The sequence below is a fragment of the Felis catus genome, chromosome C2, assembly GCF_018350175.1.
Source record: "Felis catus isolate Fca126 chromosome C2, F.catus_Fca126_mat1.0, whole genome shotgun sequence".
Taxonomy (NCBI): Eukaryota; Metazoa; Chordata; class Mammalia; order Carnivora; family Felidae; genus Felis; species Felis catus.
The window spans coordinates 103307186-103323401 of NC_058376.1; the positions used below are offsets into that span (position 1 = coordinate 103307186).

The window sequence follows — 16216 nt, forward strand, 5'->3', positions numbered from 1 at the left end:
CCACAACCTGCAAACATGTGCTGCCCCACCTTTCCCAGATATGACATGCACAATTTCTAAGACTCACAACTTAAGAGATCTGAGATTGTCATGTAAGAAGGTGTCCTTAAAGGACAGGACCTCAAGGTGTTGATGCATTATGTCTTCATGTCACCTTATCCTTACCTATTGAAAAAAACTGATAAATATGTTTAAACTTCCTTTAGGAGTTAGTCCACACAGTATTCTCAACATATTTTAAAAATAAGAACCAAACTTCAGACTTTTCTCCCCTATATATGGAATTCTATTTTTGTAGGCACACAGAGAATATTATTTCTCTTTCTACTGGGAAGTAAAATATTCAAAGATCTGGACTTAAAAGAATGAACGGTTAGGGGTGGACAGAGCAGGAATAGGAAAGAACAAGGTGGATTTTTCTTTGGTTTGAGTTTTTGATTTTGGATGCTGCAGGCCTCAGAAGTTATACAACAGCGCCACTCTAGGGCCTCTTGAGGAATAATTACAGGCCAGCGTTTCCCAGCCCACTTTCTCCCTTTGTGATCCCCTTTGTACAGGGATAGTTAACCTGTCTCAGGATACGTTTTAATATTACCCCATTTCTTTCACTTTCTAAAATACAAAGAATTGTAAACCAGGATGCTGAAATATCAAAAAATCTCTATTTTATTGATCAAAAGGTATCAACTAATCTTTTAGAGGACTTGAGGCAACTACTAACTAGGTGCTTTTGGGTAAGTCCCAGTGACCTCACTGGGTCTCAATTTCCCATCTATAAAATGCATGGGTTGGTCTATAAATCTACAGTCTAATACAATAGTCAGTAGTCACAAGTGGCTATTTAAATTTAGATTAATTAAAATTAAATAAAATAAAAAATTCAGCTCTTTGGCCTTATTAGCCATATTTCAAATGCCCCATAAATAGCCACATATGGCTAGTGGTTACTGATTGGCACAAGGCAGATATAGAACATTTGCATCACAACAGAAAGTTCTATTGGCCAGCACTGGCATAGCTAATATTTATGCTTTCTTCCAAACTGAATCTGCCTGCTTACAGCAAAAATATTTTAGAGACCAATTTGATCACAGTGAACCATACAAATAACAATTTGAAAAGCAAACCAGAGAGGAAGAGAAAGGAAAAGAAAGAGGAAATGAAAATGAAATCTGGGTTCTAGGCTTCCTGCCACATTCATTGCTGCTATCTGATAAGCCACTCATGTTTTAATTCCAGTCTTCAAACCAACTCATCTGCAAAATGAGGAGAAATCAAGTGCCTGCATCCAGAGTCAGCATTACAAACAAGGGAAGACCTAATGTGCAGCATAAATTTTCAATGGTGACAGCTCAGGAAAGAATTTGCTGACAACCCTGTGTGGGCTTACAGAGCACAGCCCACACGGCAGGCTGCCTGGTTGCCTTAAGGACATTTAGGTGATTTTCTACTACCACACATCAGACGTGTTTCCGAACAAATCAGTTGCGTGCTGGATAGCACAAGTCTGGCATGACCTGGCCTGCCACGGTGGACCTTGGCCACACTCCAGAGAGCAATGCGCTTGGTTTTGCTGACCGTGCGCACGCATCCAGCGGCTGGAGCCTCGGCAAGGTGCCGGGACCTCGCGGTAAAACCAGTCGGCCAGTCCTGAAGCCACACACAATGCTTGGCTCTGGCCAGCGCAGGCCTCTGCCAGGGATCCGGCCAGCCATCAGAGCCGCTGCAGTTGGCTTTCTCAAATATTCCCTTCTGTAAGAGCAGGAGCTGGGGTGAGGGGGAAACTGTGGGATCGTTAAAACCTGGGGCTCTTCCCTCAGTGCTCGGTACCCTGGGGGAAACCCGATGCAGCGGTCTAGCTCACGTCTCCTTCCCGGTTGAAAAGCCATCAGGGCCCCACAGTTCTGAGCATGGGGACGGCCTCTTAAAAGGTGGGGGTGAGAGCTTGTTGTCAAGCTGTCATCTGTAAGCTTAGATAGAATGTGCAGCATTGTCCCCCCTCAGGGAATCTCTGCTGACCTTTCTGGAATGCAGCCGGGCTGGACACAGCGGTCCCTGCACCCAGCCATAACTGGATTTAGCCAGTGCGAGGATGGGGCCAGCAGAGAGACCGGAAGCGAGTCTGGCCAGGGGGGTGGAGCAGTCTGCGGGTGGGGAGAGCAAAGACAAGCTTTAAGGACCCCTGAGGCCCAACCTCAGTAACACTGGGTAGAAGGACCTATGGCAATCAGAGGGAGGGGTAGAGGGAGGCTCTTTCTGAGCAAAAGCAGCAGGCGAGTTGTGTCACACACCTGAGGCAGAAGGTACATGGCTGGGTTCAGGACAGGGGGCCCTGAGCTGGGGGGTTGGGGGGGTGGGGAGTAGGGAGCAGATACCCATTACTCCCTCCAGACACAAAAACAGCAGAGAATGAGTGTGTTTGTTGTGCTGTCTCAAGTAAAAAAGACAACGGTAACCATGGAGGCCTTTAAAAAAAATCTTCCCTTCCAAAAATAATATAAAAACAGGGAGAGGGACAAAACATAAAACATTCTTAAAAATGGAGAACAAACAGAGGGTTGCTGGAGGGGGTGTGGGAGGGGGCATGGGCTAAATGGGTAAGGGGCATTCAGGAATCTACTGAAATCATTGTTGCACTACATGCTAACTTGGATATAAATTTTAAAATAAATTAAAAAAATAAATTCTTCCCCTCAGACTGCTAAATATAACATCAAGTTCTTCTGAGGTGTCTTGTTCATCACTTGCATTATCTGGAGATTCCAAATCCTCCCCATGGAAAAAAAAAAAAAAAAAAAAACACGACAATGGTACACTGTTCCCTGTAGAAGGGATGGGGAGAGCAGAGAATTGCAGTGAAAAACAGTAACATAAATGAGCTCCGGCAGGGCCTGGGGAATGTGAGAGGGTCCAGGGAAGGGCTGAATGTATTCATTAAGGTCGAGATCAAGGGCCTGCACCAGCTGGTGAGCACAGTGCTTCCTTCTCAGCCCCACGGTGATGGGCCTTTTCCCAGCCTCACAAAGAGGGGACATCTCCCTAGTAGTAGGACAGATATAAACACAGCTGGGGAGCAGATTTGGAAGCAAGGCTGACCCAGAGCATTTTTCATATTCAGTTATCAAGGTCTCAGGGTATTTCATTTTCCAAAAAAAGAGGTGAAGCGTGAGCTGAGAGAATGTGTACAGACACACACGTACAACTGTGCACCCTCTTAATGACAAGAATTATGCCCTGCCTCGGCAACAATGTGAGCATGGGGATTAAAGCAGTGCAAATCACGGCCAAGGATAAAGAGATAAAGGCCTAATGACCCCATTTGTCCAGGCTACAAGTGAATTCCCCCACCATGCATTGGTCTTGACATATGCGGGCAAGGCAGGGATCACACGGCTGAAAGGTCATAAAATAGCCTTTGCTCTTGGCTGCATTTTCTAATTCAGTGAGAAGGAGATAATGCAGCGATGTTTCCGAAGGCTTCATCGCTCGTTTACACAACTGGTTTTGACAGAGAATTCTCTCGAAACCCACCAGATCATTGAACTCTGTGGGATTAAAACAAAACAGATGAGCAATGATTTTACATGGCCATTGATCACTTACTTTGGCAGTTCTTTTTGGTCATCGTGGCTCTAGCACTCCTTTCCTCAGCTCTCAGCCCCTTTTCTTTTCAAAAACCCTAATACGACATCAGAAAATACCTTCAACACCACTCAAGGAAAATACAAGTGAGGCTCCACCATTATAAAGCATCCGTTGGAACTAGAAGGTGGAGTAGGAAATAATCTCCTGTTTCCATCTTCTCTGTCTCCGTTTACCCATCGTCAGTCAAATATCCGCCTGGGAGAAAGCCTGTCATTAGGTAAAGATATTGAGTCACATGCTATCTGCCCCAAAGACCATTCTAAGTTGGGTTTGGGGTAAGAAGATGGATGATGTGGAGCAGACAGTGGAGAGCAGGAGAGAATCAGACACACAAAAGCAGGCATCCCTAGACCTGTCTGGTCTCAGTAGATTCAACAGGGTGGGAAGAACATCTGAAACATCAGACACGGAACTGGGGGAAACCAGTGCTGATTTCTCAAACAGAACAGGGAGTCTGGGCTTGGGATGAAGTGCCAAGAGGTGAGCATACCGTCTACCTCTTCTGTTATTGTTGACCGCCTCCCTTCTGATTCACCTGACATGAGAAGGTTCTAAAATAAGGATTCCTGGCCTCTCCCCCAGCTTACTCAATAAGATGTCTCAAGATCTCTGTTACAGAACTCTGTTCAAAATGGTCAAAAGTGAAAGGCATTTATCTCCCTCAAATAAATCTCTAGGCTTGTGACAGTGACAATCTGCAATCGTTACTATTCAAGTAAAGACCGGTTTGGCAAAATGCTATGTTTTTCTTCAAAGTATATTTAGGTGCTAATCTGACATTTCTCTGCGTGTCCCCTTGTTATACTCTTCTTTATCCAAGTGTAACATACACTCCTTGACGTAGTCCTTTCAAGTCAATCTTCATCTCTCAGCTGTTTATCCCTTCATTTTCCTTAGGCAGATAATCAGAGTACCTGTCAATCCACTAGGCGGGAAATCATTCAGAAGAAACATTGAAAATAGAGGTGTTGTCTGCTCTCCTGAGGGATGTGAAGAACAAAGGTTAAACAATGCCACCCCCGCCGTCCAGGCGTCCTGTGCTCATCTGTCTCTGCTGTAAGTAGTGTGGCTCTGAGTGGCATTTGTGGGGACTGAAATGGTGGAGTAGCACTTCCCCTGACATGGTAAATCCAACCACCTTTTCTTACCACAGGGAAATCTGCACTGGTTCAGATCTTAAAAGATCTTCTCTCCCATATACAGATGAGTATTTAAGATGAATTTAGTCGCCTTCATTAAAATAAGTACCAGCAAAGAGATTTATACATCTGCTTTGTTCTACAAAGAATGTTATTTATGTGCACGTTGTTTTATTTCTTCAGTTCATTTCTTTATGATTAAATGTGGTGGGCTGGACCACACAGGGTAGTTGAAAGGGCACAGCAACGCTGCAAAAGCACTTAATGGGATGCGTTACTTTCTGATCTGAGATGTCCTCCGTGGATTTAGAATCCAACTTTACACCTGCAGAGGAAGATACAGGTGCATTAACTGTGTCTGTAGAAACTGCCAAACCCTGCTTTCCGCTCCTGCTGGATCTTCCCAAGGAGCAAAAGTAGGGCAGCAGCCCAGGAGGAATAGTGGAAGGCCCCTTCCATTGCAAGTTGCTGTTATACATTTGTCACTTTTCTTCTCCTTTGGGGGCCTTGTAGAGACCAAGCACCCCCACACTGACAATTGTTTCATCCTGCAATCTGGGGCCATGGATTCCGCGGAGGTCCAGTCATTTATCAGGGTGAATCTGCACGGAAGGCAGTTGTGCGTCGTCTACAGCTAACTAGAAAATCTGAGTGGGAAAATTCAGTTGGAGCTTGCTGTGAAACTGCCAAGAAGTCTCTTGAGCTCAGGAAAGAATTGGGGTGAAGTGAATAAAGACGCAGGAAAACGTACCCTGTGTCTTTATGGTGTCTGCTCTGTACCTCGTCCCCCGTAGGTGGCTTACCTTAAAACCTAGTACAACAGTACCATTTTTTTCTCTGTTTCTTTTAGAGTTAGGTTATACAGGGTTTCATTATTGGGAGTTTTTCCCCTAAATACAGATGGCTCAGGGCACTTACACTAAAGTAATACTCTCCATAGGTTTTCTTAGTTTATTGGCCCCATTCCAATTCAAACTATTTTGTATAAATGTCGTGGTGAGTCAATGAAAACAAAGCTAGATTACCCCGTTGCCCTTTAAGAGGCTTGTTTTTGGTTTCTTGTGTCTATATTTCAATAAAGGTTTCGATCATCATGCGATTTATTGAGTGCATATTCTAGGCCTGGAAGTGCACCAGATAGCTTAAATTTGCCACTATATTCGACGTTCATGACAATTCATTCAGATAAACACAATCGCTGCAACTTCACAGATGGAAAAACTGAGGTTCCTAGAAGTTCAATTAATTGCCTAGGACTTCAGAGCCTTCTAGTGGGTATGGACATGGAAGCGGGCTTGTCTGGATCCAATGTGCATAGTGAGTTCACTGTCCTACACAACACTGCTAAAATAGAACACACCCTTGGGAAGCACGGTTTACCTGCCTAGACTTCCTTTCCTTCATCTCACAGAGAGGAACAGAGCAGAAATAACTGACTAATTGCTTCAAAGTTTCTTGGCTGAAAATATTCAGAGAGAAGATAACTAGATCAATATTTGCCCAAAAATATACATTCTGCCTCGTCATCAAGAAGCGTGCACGTGTGTGTGTTACATATTCGCATGAGGATGTGAGCAGATTAGATCATCTCGCTCTGTGTCCGTGAAAAGTCCAACCAGGAAACACCCCAGCTACTGTTATTTTCTGTTCCTTCCTTTAAATCCCAGTGGAAGAGCAAAAACTTATTTCAAAGTGCCAGGAGTGGATAGATTACACACAATTCAGCCCTAAGAGTCTGTCTAATCAATGTACTGGCCCGTATTTTTCACATTTTATGGGACAGCCGGGAAAATTGTTGAGAAGAGCCAATTTGCAGCTGTGTTCTTAATTACGCCTTCTATGTGAAAGGAGGCGAATTTTTCAGCAAGAGACTGCAGCTGCATTCATAAGGCAGGAAGACCCAGTGTTTCCCGCAGATAATTGAATGCCATAATGGTCCCAGATCCCAAGGTGGACCGAGCCGCCACCTCTCTGTGTGGCCCGGTCAAGCCACTTGACTCCTTTGTGCCTCAGTCAAGCCTGCTGCCGGTGTGTGTTCAAGCAGCAGGAGCTGACTGAAAAACAGATGCTATATGTGGGTAGAACTGTCCTGGATAATTATATTCCCCCAAGTCACTGTCACTTGCAAAATAGTGGAGTTCAAAAGTTCCTGCCTGCACTGAGTGTCTTTGAGCTGTTACACTGCTGAGTCAGAATGATCTCTTTCACACATTGGGCAGTTTACTTTGGGCCATCTGGAAAGAAAAGTATGAAATCCTGGTATATCTCTACTGATTAGTGCCGGGTGTAAAGGGGAGGAATAGCAGACCACCAATTCAGGTGTGTAAGAAAAGTAACTGTATTTTCCTATAACTGAACTTCATTTCTACTAATATCCCCATTCCCCAAGAGGTAGAGAGAGGGCAATTCAGAGATTATCCCCATTTTCCCTGGGTGGCATTTAGCTATCGGATTGTTTATAACGCTTGCAATAAGGCAAGGGATAGTCCCCGTGTCTGAGTCATCATTTCTGTGTGTTGGCATCCCCTAAGACACTGTCGTTCCTGTCATGTGTTACAGGTGGTCATTGTTGAGTTGTCCTTGTTCCCTAATGCAAGGCTACTTATAATTCCCATGTCCCCTCTGGAGCTATGGGCAGTTCAAGGAGGCCGTCTGAGGCTTTTCACCTCTCCTGGGCATCTTTTAGGAGCAAGGGAATCGTTTTACCATTCCACTATCACTGAGGCATGAGGCGAAACTGGGGGTCCCTCTGAGTAAGGAGCACAAGTCCCCTCCCCTCTCGGTTCCCCCAATCCTATCTGAATTTCTGTCCTCTGCCCTTAGATTAAGCTGGGATGACAAAGAGCAGAGGGTTTCACTTTCATGACACAGCTCAGTCTAATATCATTTCACTTCCCCTCCTGTTCTCTCACTCTTACTGTTCTCTTATTCAGGAAAACTTCATCTGAGTTCAGGAAGAAGAAAACCTTAGACTCAGGTACACCGGAACCTGGGATTTCTTTGTTTCTGCTACAGCATTCCTAACAAAGGCAATGGATGTCTCCTGACCAGATAAGAAGAAACCAGGAACAACAGAAAAATATGTGAAGTAATACCTCAAATGTTCCCATCCTAATATTATTGTTTATTTATACCAAATATACCTGGGTGACTTTGTCTATTTCCTACTTTTCCCAAACTCTGCCAAGTGAAAGGATTAAGAATGAGGTCTTCCATGGGGTGCCTGGGTGGCTCAGTCGGTTGAGTATCCGACTTCGGCTCAGGTCATGATCTTACGGTGAGTTCAAGCCCCACATCGGACTCTGTGCTGACAGCTCAGAGCCTGGAGCCTGCTTCAGATTCTGTGTCTCCCTCTCTCTCTCTCTGTCCATCCCCCACTCATGCTCTGTCTCTCTGTCTCAGAAATAAACATTAAAAAAAAAGAAATAAAATTAAAAAAAAAAAAGAATGAGGTCTTCCTTAGCAACTACAGTCCTGATTTCCATCCAGTAAGCACTGGGCAAGCCATAGTGATGGTTAAAATATTAACATCATTCCATACTGTTCGGTAAATAGTGGCCGCAAGTTTTGCCACTACTACCCTGTAAGCTCCAGCCCCCCCACCAGCAACCTCCTGAACCTCCAAAGGAATAAAAACTGGCTCATGGTGGGAGGTGGGGGAAGGGGGCGGGGAGAGGGGAGGCTGGGCAGGGCTGGGGGAATGTTAGAGGATTCTTGCTCTAGCACAATAACCAGTGTCCATTCTTATTGGTCAGCCCTTGCACATGACCCACTGTTGAATGTTTTAAATTTCACTCCAGCTATTTTCTTGAGACTTAGAGAGGGCAATCAGGGTGATGATCTCTGAGGTAAGCCTGGCACCTGGAGGTACATATCTCTCCTTCAAATAGAGATGTCTAGACTTGTGTTACTGCTGAGCTGCTAGGTGGGAACCATTAATAAAAACTAGAGAATCCCCTTTAGATATCATGGCGAATCCTAGGAAAAGCACTGGAGTTGGTATCAGAATAACCTAAGTTTAGCTGGAGCTCCCAAAGTCATGACTTTGAGCTAACAATCTCTGTATGTCCTTATCTCTACAAAAGGTGGTAATAACTCCTATATCATAGAGAACAAATAAAACATCAAAAGAATGTAACTATCTTCCTTCCATCCTGGAGAATTGAATCCAAAAACAATGAGGCAGGGCACAGCAAAGTGTGATATGCAGAGTGGAGAGGAATAGAGGTGAGCATAGCCCCATTCAGAGTGTCAGAGCCTCAGCAGTGAGGTGGGTAATGATGGCACATGGCAGAGAGTGGAAGAATGCTCCAGAAGGTCATAGCACTGGCCCACTCTGAGGTTTAGAGCCTAAATGGGGTAGGAAGTATATTTAGGCAGAGCTAAGAATGGGAGGGAACAATGATTACATAAGGGACTGATCAAAATTGTTTTTAAAGATTTATTTTTAGAGACTGTGTACAAGCAGGGAAGAGGGGCAGAGAGAGAGAGAGAGATAATCTTAAGCAGGTTCCATGATCAGCACAGAGCCCGAAGTGGGGCTCCATCCCATAACCCTGGGATCATGACCTGAGCTTAAATTAAGAGTCAGATGCTCAACCAAATGAGCCACCCAGTCACCTGGGACTGATCAAATTTAAAAATATATAATGAAGATAACGGAAGCCAAATTTTTCACTGCTGGAGAAGAGAACTACGAAAATGAAAAGAGAGAAAACCGGAATAAACTTCATAATGTTATATTAGAATTGCAAGTATTAATATAACTCCTAGTTTTCAATTACATTGCTAGGTACAGAAGTAAATTCATGTGGGTATGTTCTCACACACAGATACACACATTCAAATACATATCAAATAGCTCTGTACAAGAGCAAAACACCCCAAGAGCATGGAGTACATTTAGTACCAGATCTTGGTTCCTAAATATTGTTCTCCACTAAAGGAAAGCAGGGTACCCTGGAGACATAGATGGAGGAAGGAAAGTACAAAACAACCCTGAAATCCTGTACCAAAAGTTAAAAAGGGCTTCAAAAATGACAGAGACACTTTAAGATAACAGAGAAGCCAGCCTGAAGGAGTCCCACTGACCAGATCTGGATCAATTTGAGCATCAGAATAAATAATGACACTAACAGATTGTAACCCATCAAATAACATAGGAATTCAGAAGATTATACTGACATAAATAAATAGAGGGAAGGGAGAGGTTTTTCTTATAATATCAACTAATAAACAGAAAAAAAAATAAAAGGAAAATCATTACTGGGTGTGTCATAGTGATAATCAATCAAGCTATTAATTAAACATCGGTAGATATTAAACTAGTTGATGAAATTTAATACAAAGGGGGATATTTACAAAGTCTCAAAGTACCTGACCACAAAATATATATTAACTACAAAGAAAGATAGAGTTGTTCTCTATTGTGGATAAGCTTCACAAACACCACCTCAATGAAGTGATTAAAAGGTAACATCACAGGTAAAGGAGCTAATGGAAATTACGTAACACCCGACAGAACGCAATAAAAAGAACACAGAATTGTGTCTGTGATATTCCTGCCAAAAACACGCAAAATGAATTTTTTCATAAAGAAACATCAAAAAAATCCAAATGATGGATATTCCCAACAGCCACCTACTGTAATCTTGAAAACTGTCAAGGTCAAAATACACTGAGGATTTCAGGTGAAAGTACACTAGAGGAACATAACAATTAAATGCAATGTATAATTTTGACCTACACCTTTTCGTTATGAAGGACACTATTAGGACAACTGATGACACTTTGAAGGGGGAAGAATTAGATGGGAGTAATATACAATGTCAATCTCCTGATTTTGAGGATTATACCATGGTTGTGTAGAAAAATATCCATTCCATAGGAAATACAAACTATTTTAGGATGGTGAAGCATCATGTCAGCAACTCGCTCTGAAGTTCAAGGAAAAAGGTTCCTGGATTCTTACAGCTTCTCCATACGCTTGAAATTATTTTAAAATAAAAACAATTCAAGTGAAAGAGAAAAATAATAATGAACATAATTAAGAGAAATAGCCTAAGCATAGGAGGAGAAGGAACTAGAGCTGGTCTACAAAAGACACAGGAAGACCTTTATTTACTGCACGATCTCACTTTTAAGTGGAATCCAAAATAACCAAACTCCCAGACTCAGAGAGTAGGATGGTGGCTGCCAGGGGACAGGGGAGAAGGAATGGGAAGGTGATGGTCAAAGGCACAAAGTTCCAATTATCTAAGATGAGTACGTTTTGAAGACCTACGAGGCAGCATGGTGCCTATAGCTAACAATACAGTTACCACTTAGATCTGATGTTAATTTTTCTTACCAAAAAAAAAAAAAAAAAAAGGAATAAAGAGGGTATGAGGAAACTTGAGGTGGTGATGATTATTTGTATGGCCTTGTTGCTGGTGATGATTCCAGGGTGCATACTTCTCTCCAAACCCACCAAGTTGTATACAGTAAGTATATACAGCTTTTTACATGTCAATTATGCCTCAGTAAAAAACTAGAGGCGCCTGGGTGGCTCAGTTGGTTGAACGTCCGACTTCGGCTCAGGTCATGATCTCGCGGTCTGTGAGTTCGAGCCCCGCGTCGGGCTCTGTGCTGACTGCTCAGAACTTGGAGCCTGCGTCAGATTCTGTGTATTTCCCTCTCTCTGCCCCTCCCCTGTGCATGCTCTGTCTCTCAATAATAAATAAACGTGTTAAAAATTTAAAAACAAAAAAACTAGAACTGTCCCTGGTTGTGACGAGTCAACTGCCACAGGAGCTTCAGGAGCATGTTGCCTGATCCAACCATATCTTTAAAAAAAGAAAGAGATCTGCAGAACCAAGGACCAAAAAAAGTTATTTATAGCGCTTAGAGGCTACACCACTGTATTATTTTAAAGAGTTCGAATGGACCCCCCCAGCACTGTGTATTAGAAATACAAAGCTTGGAGATACACCTTTAAATCTAGAATATTAAAAAGTGGTCTCTGATAATGGCTCAAATCATTATCACTGTTAGCTCTTGACCAGAAACAAAATCAATTAGGAATGATTTTAGTATCTCTCATTCCTTTAGCCAAATAAAAGCAGCAAAATTAGTCATAATGGAATTAATTACCTTTTTATCAAAGCACTGGCAGTGGCAACCCGACTTCTACTTACTTGTACAACCCTTATGTCTGAAAGATTCCTTAATTACACACATAGCTTATGCAAGCCAAAACCCACCCCAATTCTCACATCTATTACCACAGAAAGAACTTCAAATTACTTTCTATGGCTGAACAGAGAAACTGCCTGAAAAATGCTGACCTAAACCTTTCTCTTTCTAATAGTAAAGAAATTGAAACAGATCCAGTAGAGTCGTCAAGGTGACAGGAAAATAAATTAACCAAGGGTAGGGTAATGGTTAAGAGCACAAAGCTTAGAGCCAGACTTCCTACCTGCAAATGCCTCTCGCACGATATAGCTGTGTGATCTTGGGGACATTGACTTAACCTCTCTGTGCTTCAGGCTTGTCACCTGCAAAGTGAGAGTAATAGTAGTGTCTGGAAGCTGTTGCAGGACTTAATGGGTTGCTTCATGCAAAGTGCTTCAAACACAACTGGTGCATGATGAGTGATCAATGATCAGTTATCATTTAAAGTGTTTTTTATCACTTTCTTATGTGGTAGAACCCCTGATCCCAAAACAGAGTCTTAAGAGTTATTCAGATTCTTCCACACTTCACAACCAAGTATCTCAACGGATAGAGTAACACCAAATTATACCCAAAGCAGGCCAAAATCACTGCCTTAACTGATTTGACTAGTTAGGACAAAGCAAAGCAACCAAAGTTGGTCCAGCAAAAACCTTCTACAAATTGTTACACTGAACCATTCAAATTGTTGTGTGTTTCTAGCTAGTCTAACTAGCGTCTGACTAGTTTGACCAGTAAAGCCAATAAAAAGACGATTCCATCTGAAAATAAAGAAAAATACCCGCAGTCTGTTTCCTAGGGCACTTTAACATTGATCTGAGATGCTGGTGGGAATGGTCATTTTAATTCAACATCAGATATGTTCTCCCACAACAACAAGACCTGAATAGGACTTTGAGCGAATGAAAATAATGACAGAAGCTTTTCTCTTCATATTAACACTACGCTGTAAAAGACTGTAATAACAATGTTGCCATTACTTTAAAAAAAATTAAAAATGATCTTTAAGGCAAATGAGTCTCTCTACTTTGTCAAAACAAAAACAAGAGAAGAATCCAAGAAATCATTAAGGAAAAGAGGCATTTCATTATACAAGAATTAAAATACTTGTCTAGGGAGGTAGAAAACACCAAAAATAGTATTAAAAGGGGAGAGAGAAACAGAGAAAAAGTGTTTACAACCCATAGAACAGGTCATCCGTAAGGCGCAGAGTTTCTATTCATTTATAACAAGGAAAAATTAGTGTTAAAAAAAATTTAGTGTTCAAAAGTTCCTCTGCTCCTGTCATCACATCTTTTCTGACTCTGATTTCTTGCCTCCCTTCTCTGAAAACTCTTGTGAGGACATTGGGCCCACCTGAATAACCCAGAATAATTTCCCACAGGAAGACCCTTATTTAATCATGTCTGCAAAGTCCCTTTTGCTATGTATGATAACATTCACAGGTTTCAGAGATTAGGGTATAGGTCTCTTTGGAGGATCATCATTCTGCCTGCTATATTTATACACACACGCGCGCATGTGCACACATACACACACACACACACACACACACACACACACACACTCGCTATTCAGAAATTATATTGGGCAAGCAGTTCTCCATAAAAAAGAAATTGAAGCTGGATCCCTACCTTATACCTCAACCAAAAATAAATTCTGAAGAAATTGAATACAGGAATACAGAAAATAAAACTAAGTCTATTAGGAAAAATCTATTAGGAAATATCTTAATAAAAATTTGTTTAAAGAAGTAATTTGTAAGACAGACACAAATGACACAGGATTTGCACTTGAGAATAGATCCTAGAGAATTCCCTCATTTGTATAAGACAGGTACATTATTTTGAGTACAGCAAGATTTCTAGAGGCCAAAAATTGTAAACAACCTAAATTTCCATCAACAGGGTGATGGATGAGTCAAATATGATATATCATATGATGAAATATATTACAGTAACTATGTTAAAAAACATAGTTTGTGTTTTTTTTTTAATTTTTTTTTTCAACGTTTTTTATTTTGGGGACAGAGAGATACACAGCATGAACGGGGGAGGGGCAGAGAGAGAGGGAGACACAGAATCGGAAGCAGGCTCCAGGCTCCGAGCCATCAGCCCAGAGCCTGACGCGGGGCTCGAACTCACGGACCGCGAGATCGTGACCTGGCTGAAGTCGGACGCTTAACCGACTGCGCCACCCAGGCGCCCCAAAACATAGTTTTATATAAAAAAAAACTTTATATAAAAAGTTTTATATAATTAGTTCTTAAAAACAATGTTGAATGAAAACACCATATTATTCTTCGACTCAAAACCCAGAAATGACTTCCTGTTTTATTCAAAATAGCTATAGACTCTACAGCGGCCTATAAAGCCCTATGCAATCCAGTTCTCCTATTACTTCTCTGAACATATTTACCATGCAGTTCATTCCAGACACATTGGCTTCCTGGCTGCCCCCAAATACACCAGGCACACTGTCACCTAAGAGCTTTTGTAGTGGTCTGCTCCCTCAGCCCACAATTCTTTTCGTCCCCTATTTCCCTCATCTTCTCAAAATTCTGGTCAAAGGTCACAATCTCGCGGTCCGTGAGTTCGAGCCCCGCGTCGGGCTCTGGGCTGATGGCTCAGAGCCTGGAGCGTGTTTCCGATTCTGTCTCCCTCTCTCTCTGCCCCTCCCCCGTTCATGCTCTGTCTCTCTCTGTCCCAAAAATAAATAAATAAATATTGAAAAAAAAAATTTTTTTTTTTAAAATTCTGGTCAAATTCCTCCTAACCAATGAGGGCTGTCTTAACTACTCAGATTAAAATTGCAACTCAATTCACCTCAACCCCAGATACTCCCAAATTCCATCTCACTATTCCACTTTTTCTTTTTTGTGTAACACTTATCACTTTCTAGCACACCCTATAATCCAATTTTATTGTGCTTATTGTTTATATATATAAATATATATATTGTTTATATATATAAATATATGTTTATATATATAAATATATATATAGGAGATATATATATTTATTTATACATATATATTGGAGAGAGAGACAGTGCGAGTACAAGAGGGGCAGAGAGAGAGGAGAGAGAGAGAATCCCAAGCAGGCTCTGTGCTGATAGCACAGAGCCCAAAGCAGAGTTCAATCTCTTGAATGCTGAGATCATCACTTGAGCCAAAATCAAGAGCCGGATCCTTTGAGCCACCCAGGCACCCTGGTGTCCCTTAGCATTAGCATAAGCTCCATAAGGACTGGGAATTTGTTTTGTCCCTAAGTGTTTCCCAAGAACCAGAAGAGTACCTGACACATGGTAGATGCTCAATAGATAGATGTCTAACGAATGCAAGGATCTTTATTGCAGCATTGTTATAGAAGGAAAAAAAAACCCTTGGAGAAACATGAAACACCAACAGTAGAGAAATAGAATAAATTCATTATTATGGAATCTCATAAACCTATTTTAAAAGCGTGAGTTACACCCGTATCTGCTGATTTCAAAGAGGTTCATGATGGAGAAGACATGTACCAGTCTGCTCACCAGTACCAGTTGGTTACCTTGATGAACAGAAGAGAAAAAATGTTTTAAATAATAAAAGATTAATAATGCGGGGAAAAAGTACGATGTAACATTAAGAAAGAATAAAGACTAAAAAGCTCTATCTGTGCTATTACTATAGAATGTAAACATTTTAAATGGAAATGAGTACTGACTAGAAAATAACTTGGACACAGAACAATGTTGACCAGGTTTCTATGGACAACTTTTGTCTCTGATTTCTTGCTGTTTTAATAGGTTTGGTTAAAAAGTGACATTTTTAAAGGAATATAAAGAAATCTTGACCTATTATATTTCCACAAAAAAACTTCTACAAAGAAGCATTTTCACTGATTTTGGAAGTAGAAAAGCCTCCTTGGTTAATGAATCTTTTTCCACGTACAAACACATTCAGTCCTGGAACAGATCTCATTCAGTCTTTCCCAGGCATTATTAAAAAAATGAATATTTCCCAAAATAAAACTCTAATAAGCAGCATAAATCTGCCACTTAAACCTACTTAGCATTGGGAACAGTAAAAGTAAATTCACTGTTTTCCTCTCAGTAATGTTATTATGCTATTTTACATGAGCAGGATACTTTATCATTACTTTTCAAATTCTTTTCATGTCATTTTTTCTTCTGATTGTTTTAAAAAAGAAGTGATAAGAAATTGGTGGAGGAGATAT

The 16216-nt window shown here is 41.4% G+C and overlaps 1 long non-coding RNA gene across 1 annotated transcript in view; it reads right to left on the minus strand.

Moving 5' to 3' along the window:
• The window catches only part of LOC123379811, a 42030-nt gene that overhangs the window by 1536 nt on the left and 24278 nt on the right, over positions 1-16216 (minus strand). The window contains exon 2 of the long non-coding RNA XR_006584679.1: positions 12241-12319. This is a non-coding gene — a long non-coding RNA (uncharacterized LOC123379811). The remainder of the gene's footprint in view (positions 1-12240; positions 12320-16216) is intronic.